Here is an 11,841-nt window from a genome sequence, read left to right on the forward strand (position 1 = left end):
TGGCTCCCCTTGTGTGGCTGCCCTCTTGAGGGGGCACATGTGCTGGGTTCTTTGCAGAGTATGTGGGCCACTCCTCCCCCACCCCGTAATCACCTACATAGATGACCTGTCTTGGACTCTGCCTTAGTTTTCCAGGGCTGCCATGACAAATACTCCACAATGGCTTAAACAGCAGGAATCTGTTGTCTCACCAGTTTGGAGGCTAGAAGTCCAAACCCGTGTCTCAGCAGGTTGTGCTTTCTCCCTGAGCTTGTAGCATTCTGGTGCTGGCTTGTTGCAATCGTTGCCTCGGACATATGGCTTCTCTTTCTGGCTTCTACTTTTCCTGCTCAATCATCTGTGTCTCTGTCTGGATTTCCTCTCCTTATAAGGAATTCAACCACATGGATTAAGGCCCACCCTGATTCATTTGGCCTCATCTAAATAGGATCTTGAGAGATCCTATTCACAAATGAGTCCACACCTTATCTAATAATATCTTCAAAGGTCCTATTTACAAATGGGTTCACACCCACAGGAAGGCAGATTAAGACATGAACATGTTATTTTGTGGTGTACATAATTCAGTCCTAACAAGCTCTAATTGCTTCCTTCCTTCCTCCTCCCCAACTGGAGATAATCCACCCCATACCCTCCATCTCACTCCCTAGACAGCCCTCTTGGGGAATGATGACAAGAGAGCTCAAGCCCCATCTTCCAAGAAGTTCCGTCAACCCAGGGGAAATGTATGTGTCCTTGTCACACCTGAAGGCTACAGGTACTATCTCCTGTCTCTTTCTCCATGTCTCAACACCACCAGGGATTCTGCTGGCCTGTGGCACAGAAACTGTCAAAGGAAAGGTAACCACCGGATCCCAACTTAGTGAAGTCAGACACTGATAGAGTAAGACTTCACTTCAACTAATTCTCTTCAGGCCTCCATCCTGAAGAAGAGAAATACCCTCTTCTATTCTCCAGTGGAGAAATGACAAGAAAAATCCAATAGTAAAGGATCATTTAAATAAATTATCATTCATCCCCAGAATTGGCAAATTATTTTAATGATATGATATAATATTCCTGACATGTTAAATGAAAAGAAAAGTGTAGCCAATTGTATCTTCCAAGATGGCTGCAACAGTATTTCCTATCTCACATGCTCTTATTACGATGTGGCCTTGTCACTCCTCCCATCAAATGATGGGGTCTGTGTCATGTCCTCTTGAACCTGAGCAGATCTTTGTGTTCGGCTGTATCAGAAATATGACATGTGCTTCCACCTTGAGATGCTCACTCTTGGAACCCAGCTGCCATGCAGTAGGAAAACTCAGGCACCACATGGAGAGGTCATGAGTAGGTGTCCCAGCAGACAGCCCTGGCTGAGGTCCCAGCTGATGGCTGGCATCAACTGCCAGGCATGGGAGTGAATGAGCCTTCAGATGCCCCCAGTCCCCAGCCCTTGAGACACCCCAGCCTTTGCAGCTGAGACCCTAGACCTCAGGGAGCAGAAATAAGGCCTCTCCACTGTGCTTGCTCAAATCCCTGACTCACAGAATCTGTGAACATAAAAATCATTGTTGCTTTACCCCAAGTTTTGCATGGTTTTGTATGCAACAGTAATAACCAGAACAAGCAGGATACCATATTGTACATATAGCATGATCCTTATATTTCACACATATACATATACAGTAGAGTGAAAAATATTTAAAACTAAAGGTGACTGTAGCTGCCTCTGTATTCTAAGAGGAGAAGTAGAGTTTATATCAAGGAGAAAGTAGATCTCTATAATGCTCCATTCCATTCACAAAGACTGGTGGAGAGAGAGAATGATGAGAATTTCAAAGCATCTACATTCTCTTCTCTATTAGTGAAGAAGGAATTCCAGATAGCTTTGGTTTGAGCAATACTCATTAGTTCTTTAGATTTGGAAAGGAGGCCCAGGATTGTGTAGGAATCGAAAAGGTAAATCACTTTCTATAATAAAGTGAGAGAATTTGAAAGTCATAAGGGGCAGAGAAGGCAGGCAACAAGGCAGAAGGCTGGAATCTTCAGAGAAAGGTGGTCAATGAGAAAGAAATTCCCTTCAGCAGGGTAGTTAAAACTCTTTGGGAGAGAGCTATTTAATACCTAACTTTAAATTGTTGGCATTATATGGTTTTTTTTAAAATCCCTCCCAAATCCCCACACCTTCAGTACAGTCTTCTAAGCACACATTCCTTGGGAGAAAGGCCTTCAGGGATGAAGAGCAGAGGCTGAGTTCCACCCCGGGTCAGGGCAGGGCAGAGGGCAGTCCCTTGTCTCCACGTGAATCTGGAACTCCCAGGGTCGACCAGAATGCCAGCCCCAGAGACTGGTGGAAATCTTGGGGAGGACATGGACTTCCCATGGAAAATAAAACAAAGAGCCTAAGTCACATTCAGTTAAAACCTAAAGTGCAAAGAGTCAAAATATCCTTGAAACCCCTTAGCACGATGCCACAGGGCAGACAGACTTTTCTTGGCAAATTCAGTTTCCCTGAATGTCCAAAACAGACCCTGGACTCTTAGTTTGGGCATCAGCTGAAGTAGGTAGCTTGAAATACATCTTTTAAAACCCAGAACCCCAGTCTGCCTGGTGAGATACTCACCCCATGAGAGGCCCCCAGGAACTGAGGCCTCTGGAGTGGCAGCAGATTCCTCAGGGAATCCTCTATTCATGTGGAATGGTGAACAGCATTGCCCACATTTTAAATTTTCTCTCTTCCTCCCCTTTTCTCCCCAAACTTGTAGAGTTGAACATACATAACTTTATTGCATGTATAATGCAACTCCCCTGAAAATATACAAAACCTACTTAGGCCAAGAAAAAAAAAAAATACTAGAAGGGAATACACCAAAATCTTAGCAGTGGCAGTCTTTAAGTACTTGATTATCCACAGTTTGTACAATAAACACGTACAATTTCTATAATGGTAAGGACTCCACTAAGTGGTTCTCGGGATTGGCGATGCTTAAAACAGAGTGTGTGTGCAAAGTAGGTCCTCAATTTATAACCTTATTATTATCATCAGAAAAAAATAGAACTTACCTCACAACTGTGTGAGCAGAAGAGAAGAGTGGACAGAGGAAATGGACTTTCAGCCAGGGAGTCCCCTTTACACCCGGTGAACCCATGGGAAGTTTCGTGGTTTTTTGTTACTGCCAGATGACTTAGGTGTTTTTGCTGAGGGAGGATCCCAGAGGGTTATAGTGACAAGATGTCAGCCAGAAGCAAACCCCTAAAGGGTTTGGGAAGCTGGGAAGAGAAAATGGGAAGGTGGAAAGGGAAGGCTAGGTGGTGACAAGAATTTCCAGGAGTTGGAGTAATACTGTCATCATGGGCAGGGAGCAGTTCTGGGCCAAGTTGCTTTACTGGGGCAGTGGAAGGAAGGAAGGAAGGCGGTGATTAGAAGCTCCAGCTCTGCCTTCCCGCAGACCTGAGGGTGTGAGCTCCAGCTCTGCTATTTGGACAAGTTGCTTAATTTCCCTTCATCTCAGTTTCCTCATCTAGAAAATGAGGGAGGATAATAACATCCATAGCACTGGGATGTCATGAGGATTAAAAGATGCACCATGTCTGCAAGTGCTTTAGCACAGGGGCTGGCGGCCAGCGGGATTTTGATACATGTAGCCACTGTTATTATCTGTACCCTGAGTGATTACACCTGGTTGGCAGAGGAGAAATTCAGAGTCCCAGAAATGCCAGGGAAGAGTGAATATAAATGGTCCTTGGGTGGTCAAGCAAAATAAGGGCTCAGGCAGTGGTTATTTGCATGTTAAAAAGAATGCTGCTAATCCTTTAAGGCTGGAAACACTTTTTAAGAAGGTAACTCGAACTGCCAACTGCATATCCCCTTGGACTTCTCACAGGCATCCTCTACTTACCACCTCATGATGGACTTCTTGGCTTATCAGACCCATCTCCCATGTTCCAGTCTCAAAAAAGGACACCACAACTTATCTGGGTGTTCAAGCACCAATCCTAGAAGTCATCCTTGATTTCTGCTTTCCCTTCACTGGCACCACCACAGCACTAGCCAAGACCCCCTCATCACCCAACCTCAACAGGTCCTGATTCTTCAACTCCCAAAATAAATTCTGAATCCAGTCACTTCTCTCAGTCTCCACTGTTGCTGTCTGATTCTACACCACCAGTATCTCCCACCTGCATTACAGAAATATCTTGTCGATTATCTTGCTTCTACTCTTAATTCCTCCAAGTTGTTCTCCATGTAACAGCCTGGTGCTTCTTTAAAAACATAAACTAGATTGAGTCACTCAATCAACCAGGTTGATTAAAATTCAGCATTCTCTTTACATTGTCTACCTCTCTATCTCTGCCTACTGCCCATCCACTCTCATCTGCTACCCTACATTCACGCAAACTTTTTTCTCTTCTGCGACACAGCACACTCAGGGCCTTGCCCTTGCTCTTTCCTCTGCCTGGAAAGTCCTTTCTTTGGCTTTTCTCAACATTCAAGTCTCTTCCTAAAGAGGTCTCCCCTTATGCACTAGCTAAAAGAGCCCCCCGCACTCCCCATCACCATCTCTTTGCCTGGTTCTATTTCCTTTGCAGCACTTACCTCTACCTGAATTTCTTTGTTTACTTGTGTGTTGTTTATATTTCTCCTTATACCGTTAGAATGTGAGCTCCACAGGGGCAGAAGCTCACTTGCCCCAGCACCCAGGTCTGGCACATAGTAAGTGCTCAGTAATTCATTGTGAATAAACCAATGAATGAATATCTGGGTCACATAAGTTTCCGGCCCCTCACACTCAAGCTTCCCCCCATCATTTATGAACACAATGTTGGTAGTGGGGAGGAGGGGACAGAGAAGTGAAAGGGGAGTTGGCCACGGGGTCTGATAGAGAGATGGGCACAAATGCTTCTTGTTTAGCCAAGGGAAAACCACAAAGAAGTTCAGGATTTGGTCTGGGGTTGCAGAGCAAGCTGACAGCAGGATAGGAAGCTAAGGCTTCCAGGCCCTTGGTGCTTGTCTAGGTGATTGCTCCAGATGTGTCTTGTCACCAACCCTGTTGTGCTATTTCACAATGGTGGATGAAGGTTGAGAATTAACTCCATCCCAAAGGAACTCCTCTTGCGCCATCAGGTCGCGTGGCACATCGGAAGTTGGTCAATTAAAAAGCATTCCAGTGCTGAAGTGTTGAAACATCGTTGGCCTGCCCAGCAGACTCAAGTTCCCTTAGCTTGGTTTTGAGAGCGTTCCACTCATCAGCCTCTTTCCAGATTTGAGATCTCACTCTTGACCTCAATTTCTCCATCTGTACAATGAGAAGCAAATGATCAGCAAAAGCCCTTCCAGCCCTGATGTTTTAGAATGCTACTTCCCAACATGAATTCCTTCCTCAGCTAAGTTGGCCTACTTACCATCCTCCCTGCCCCCACCCCCACCTAGACATACAGCTAAAACCATTGCCTTTGCTTCCAGTGCTCCACTATCAAGAATGCTGTCATTTCCTCTCCGCTTTTTGAAATACTGTGTATCCTTCAATGAGCAATGGAACGTCTGTTCCCAATCTTCTTCTTTATTTGTCCCAGCTTGAAAATATTTCCTTTTTATGCACTCTTGTAGCATTTATTGTCTAACCCAGGGTCAGTAAACCACAGACTGCCGACCAAAATGGGCTAAATTTTTTGTTTTTTCAAATAAAATTTTATTGAAAAATGGCCACACCCATTCATATACATATTGGCTATGGCTGCTTTCATATTATAATGGCAGAGTTGAGTAGTTGTGGTTATGGCCCACAAAGCCTAAATATTTACTATTTGGACCTTTAGAGAAAAAATTTGCTGAACCCTCAACCCCGACTAATCCTTGCTTTTCAGGCTTGGTACCCAGAGATCCAGGCAGAGATCCACACAGAAGGTATCCAAAGCCACAGGGTCAGCGTGGTGTATCTTCCTGGATCAACATTTTTCCTAGACGACAAGGGAGAAAAGCTTGCAATCAAATATAAACATAGACATTAAAGCAAACACATTTTTATTATAGAGTGAAATTCAACATTTGGACGAAATTGCAAGCTAAAATCCTCAACATGACTGAAATTTCAAGCTTGGGAAGGATCTCTTTACATTGCTGCCACTCCTCTACTCTTATAAATATTTTATGATAACATTTTGGGGAATACTGATCAATGCTATTTGATTTGAGCTGAGAAGACCTAGCTTGTGGGCCTTTGTGTCCTCACCCTTCTGGCACAGTGCTCTACTGTACCAACTTCAGAAAGGTGAGGATCATGCAAGCTAGATCCTAAAAGGTCCTTGCCTATTGGGATGTTTTAACGGGATCCTGCCCGAAGCAGAGGAATGGCCCAGATGACTTCCCTGCAGAGGTCCCATTCACTGGGGCGCTTATTAGGGCCGTGACTATCACTATGGCAATGAAAAGCCTAACAAGATTTTGTGACATTAATATTCTCAACCATGTCGTCACTCATAATTTCAAGTGCAAATTAGTTTCTTCCTAAGGTGAAGGCACAACCAATGAACTGGATAATAACCTACCCAGGGTCATTTTGTTGTTTCTGTTGTTATTGATTTGAGGTTTGGGGTTTGTTTTGTTTTGTTTCTGAAGATTTTTTGCCTTTATTTATTTGCAAAGAGCTAGCACTGTTTCCTTAGTTGGGTAGATGTCCTGCACAGCCCACTTAAGGAAGATCCCTTTGTCCCACTTGACAATCCCTGTATCCTTTGTGTACTGGTGGAAACATTGGCAGTATACACAGAGGCTGTATTTCCAGATCAGTCTGGGCCATGTTAGCAGACATGGCCAAAGCCAGAACCCTGGCCAAATTTTCATGTGTGGCTCCAGTGGAGCCACTTGTGACCCATCTTACTTTTAGGGATGCAATGAGATGAAAGACGGTCATTTCTTTTTGTTTGCCTTTTTCTTTTCTTTTGAGGGTGGGTAAGGAGGTGATACTAGAAAGTCTTCTCATCCCTGGCCCCCCACACCACTGCTACTATGTCCCATCCCACATCCTCCACCCTGAAGGATATTTCTCTCTGACCTCCTCTGGGATCTGAAAATCACCATTTGCATTAAACAGTGACCACTCGGTTTTGTTATTTGTTGCTGTTGTTTATCTTTGTTTTGTTTTTAAAAGGCAAATGTCCCTAGGAAAGGATAGAACATTAAGTTACTAAGTGTTTAGCAGGAGTCAGGATGTGGTTTGGGTGTGGGGAGGCAGCCCAGACTTGCAGTCAGAGTCAGAAAATCTGAGGCCAGACCCCAATTTTGCCATTGATCTACTGGGCAGCCCTCAGTAAGTCACTTGCCATTTCTGCACTTTTGTTTTCTGTAACGTGAAAGAAGGGGCCTGGGTGATCTCCAAGGGCTTTTCCAGCTGCAGAGTTCCACAGCTGGAGAAAACATAATTAATGGAAAGAATAATCACATGGATAGGCCTTGAAAGCATAAGCCTGATAGAAAAAGGACAGATGCAGAAGGAAATGTATTGCATGATACCAATTTCATTTAATTAAGTTTTTAATTAAATTTTTAATGTTTAAAAAATCTTCCTCCCACCCCTTCTGCCACCCCTCTTCCCTCCCACAGGCAAAACTGTTATTAGTTTTTGTATGTAAATGCTCAGAGTTTCTTTATGTACATATGAACAAATATGAATATATAGACTTATTTCCTGTTGCTACTCAAAATGTAGCATTCTGTTCATATTTTTCTGCACCTTGCTTTTTTTCCACTCAATATGCATTGGAGAACTTTCTGTATTAATACAGAGTGTGCGTTCATTCTTTTATTTAACTGCATAGGACTCCATTATAGGGACACATCATATTTTATTCAAATTGATAGATATGTAGATTGTTCCTGAACTTTTTATTACAAGCAATGCTGCCGTAAATAATTTCAAACACAAGTCCTTTTCAATACGCACAGATATATCCAAAGACAAATTCCCAGAAATGGAATTTCTTTTGTAATTTTGTACATTTGCATTTTTGATAGACATTGTCAAATTGCCCTCTATAGAGATTATGATCATTTACCCATCATGATCAAACTTTGAATGCCTATTCAACACACTGTGGTATCAAACCTTGGGTGCTAGCTAATTTGACAGGTTAAAAAAGTGATATCTCAATGTGTTTAAATTCTTGTTGCTCGTATGTTGAATGAGGTGGAGAATCTTTTTTTATATTTAACAGCCATTTGTTTTCCTATTTTGTAAATTAATACCTTTAGCCCTCTTTCACATATGTAAATTTTAAGAACATAGAGCACCATAAATTTTTTATGGCCATGGACATAGGTGAGAAGTTATAAAATGGATGGGAAGGACACTCTCCAACTCGACTGAGAGGTTTCCTCTGGGGAGGGGAAGGAGAGGAATAGAATAGGGGAGGGACACAGAAAGGTTCCTCTGAGGATGTGATGTTCACTTCTAGAAAGAGAGGAAGGGAGAGAGGAAGGAAGGAAGGAAAGAAGGAAAGAAGGAAGGAAGGAAGGAAGGGGAAAAATAGAGGAAAAAGGAAAAGAAGGGAGGGAGGGAAGAAGGAAAGAAAGGCCTTAAAATCAGTGAACCTGAGCATGAATTCTCAGTCCCACCATATAGGCTGTGGCCTTTGACACTTCTAATCTCTCTCATTCTCAATTTCCATACCTATAGGATGTAGACAACATCTAACTTACTGAGTTACTGTAATGACTAAATCTAATCCATGTAAAACTGTTTTTAGCACATCACTGTTCCTCAGTAATCATCTTATAATGGTTAATACTAATTTGGTTATTATTGTTCAATACGTACAGTGCCTCAAGCCAAAAGAAAAGATCTGGTGACTTTCCTTCACTCACCTACCTCTTTTTCCTGTTAGGTTTCCCAAGAGGTAGCTTTTTGGTGTCACCACGCCGATGGTTTCATCCTCTCTAACCCGTTTTACAAAGGCCCTCCCCAGAGCTGCCCCTGTTGGCATGACTTGTGTAACTGGGAAGCCCAATTGTGAGAGAAGCAAGGATGTGGACAGGAGCAGGAGGGGAGTTTCCTCTCTGTTGCAACCCCTGTTCTCAAGAGCTGTGACCTCTATTAGCACTTGATCAAGCTCTGGCTGCTCACTACAGCTCCACATAGAAGGTCTAAGCCCAACACATCCCTTCCCTCAGAGCAAACCATGGGCAAGAGTCTCACCACAAAACCTGAGCAGGGGGTGATAGGGAATCGCATCCATGGTTTACCTGCACCTGTGATCCCCACAGCCTCCGAAGAGGTCGTTTCCACCACCCCCCACTCACCTCAGGTTGCCTTACATCAACAGGCACCAGGCTGCCCCACCCACCCTCCAAGGCAATGCTACTCCTGGCCTCTGAATACCTAATTTCCCCAAAGCCTTGGAGAACAGAGAAAATGTTCCTTTGCTCTAAACTCTTTTTATCAGGTCAGTGACTATTAGAGTAGCAAGCTTTGTATGCTGTTTCTAGCACAGTTGGGTTAATTCCTAAGTTGAAATGGTTTCTGTATTTTTTGTTTTTGTTTTTGTTTTTATTATTTTGATCCTAAAACATTAGAAAACTAGAGAAGAGAGAAGAAAGCAAGAAGGAGGATGTCAGAGACAGACAGAAAAAGGAAAGGCTTCAAACAGGTGCCATCTTAGCAACAAACTTATTAGACTCCCTGGAGAGGAAGCTTCTGAAGGGATCTAAGGGTCTGCCTGGAACCCCACCAGGGCCCTGCAGAGTGGCTGAACCTCTGCTATAGGAGACAACACTGGCAGGCCCAGCTAATGCAGATGATCTGTGAGAGAATACCGGGTGAGCCTCAAGACCAGGTGAGCCTGCTGTAGTAACATCTGGAAGCGTCTCCAAGCCAGCAAAGACAACATCCTACGATTATAGGCAGCTGTGACCCAGAAACAGCCCATCAGTCAACTAATGAAAATCATGAAGCAAGGTATTGCAATGATTCACAGCAGTACTTTATCCTTGGCAGAACTGACGTGAAGAGAAGTTGTAAGACACACAAAATTTAACTTTTGTGAGTATTTTGTGACATTTGTGAGTATTTCTTTCTTCTTTTAGTGACCTGGATTCGAAGCCGGGAACCTCCCTCAGTAGCATCCCTTCCAGGCCTGCCAATACGTTTACCCCCATGCCTCACTTCTCTTCCCTTCATCCGAATTTCCCTCTCTTTGACCTCATTCCCCCCAGACCTTTTTGCTGGGAAATAGCTACCTACTTTGAGAAACCAGTTCATTCAAAAGTGAAAATGGAGGCTACGGTAGGCAGAGTAAGGACCCCTCCCCACCCAAATATGTCCTTGCCCTAATCTTAATCTCCAGCATCTGTGACTATGTTACCTTACATGGCAAAAGGTCCGTGAGGCTCAGGGCCTTGAGATGGGGAGATTGTCTTGTCTTTTCTGGATGAGCCCAATCTAATCGCAATCCAATTAAAAGTGGAGAACCCTTTCCAACTGGGTTAGAGAGATGAGACAGAAGAAGCAGAAGAAGATATTGGAAGCCGAAGAAGGACTCACCCCGCCATTGCTGGTTTTGAAGGTGGAGGAAGCAGCCACAAGCCAAAAAATATAGTGGCCCCGGAAGCTGGGACCAGCCTTCAGTGACAGCCAGCTGGGAAATGGGGATCTCAGTCCTGCAACTGCAAGGAACTGAATTCTGATGACAGCCCTAATGAACAAGGAAACAGACCCTGCCCTGGAGCCCCTGCTAGGAATGCAGCCCTGTCAGCCCCTTGATTTTAGCCTGGCAAGACCTGTGTCAAATGTCTGACCTACAGAACTTTAAGATAAGAAATTTGTGTGCTGCTTAAGCCACTATGTTTGTGGTAATTGGTTATTTTCTAGAAAACTAATACAGATATGTGAGACTCGGTCAGTGGAACCATTATGATGCCATTGGAGAAAAAAACTTATGTATATTTTGGGACAGGCAGGTTGCTTTGCCACAAGTTGTGGTCAGGCATGTTGTCTACTTCCTTCTTCTCCCTGCTCCGTAAGTATTTTATAGAATGCCTACTGAGTACCAGGTACATAGCTCCCTATATATAGGACTCCTTCTAGATCATTTCTACACAAGTGGGTTCAGGCAGCCAGTAAATCAACAAATGTTCACTGAACTTCTACATGTGTCCAGTACAAGGCAACTCAATTGGAATTCACTGAAAGTTTCTTTCGGCTGCCAGATAAAGGCTGGGAGGCCTGAGCTTTCAAATCCTGCAAAGGAAGATTGGCACCAACAGCTATAACTTATTGCTTTCTCCCTTTTACATGAGGCAAAACTGAGGCTCAGAGAGATTTCAAGGTTTCCCACACTGCAGGTCACCAGATACATGAAATGTTTTGTTCACGTTCCATTCTACACAGGTCAGATGGAGCTAGTTTTATCCTATGACTATCCAGTGATTAAAATCCAATTTGTTATACTGTGCTAAGAATAAAGCAAACTCCTTGGCTTTACCTGATCCGGCCCCTCCCTACCTTTCCAACCTCATTTGCAACCACTTGCTACACTTCAGCAATACTCGCCTTGTTTCTAATCAGACACGCCAAGCTTGTTTCCACCCCCGGCCTTCGCATTTGCTGTACATTCTCCCTAGGACTACACCTACCTGGCCTTCTCATCATTCAGGTCTCTGCTCCACTGTCACTTCCTTGAAGAGGCCTTCCCCAACCACCTATCTAAAATAGCAACTCCTATCACTGTCTATCACATAATTTTGTTTTATTTTCCCCATAACTAGCTAAAAGTTATTTTTTGTTATTTTTATTTTCATGTTTCCTCCACAAGAATATAAATTCCATACAGAGATGTTACCTATCTTATTCCCCCCAAATCCCC

The 11,841-nt window shown here is 43.6% G+C and overlaps 1 long non-coding RNA gene across 1 annotated transcript; it reads right to left on the bottom strand.

The window, feature by feature from the left end:
* Nucleotides 1–210: 210 nt before the first annotated feature.
* On the bottom strand, nt 211–3,457 carry LOC119506413. The gene is made up of 3 exons (XR_005210991.1): nt 3,049–3,457; nt 2,170–2,360; nt 211–363 (listed from the first exon to the last, which is right to left on the bottom strand). It is a non-coding gene; the product is annotated as an uncharacterized LOC119506413 (long non-coding RNA).
* Nucleotides 3,458–11,841: the final 8,384 nt, after the last annotated feature.

This window comes from Choloepus didactylus, chromosome 11 (assembly GCF_015220235.1).
Source record: "Choloepus didactylus isolate mChoDid1 chromosome 11, mChoDid1.pri, whole genome shotgun sequence".
Classification (NCBI taxonomy): Eukaryota; Metazoa; Chordata; class Mammalia; order Pilosa; family Megalonychidae; genus Choloepus; species Choloepus didactylus.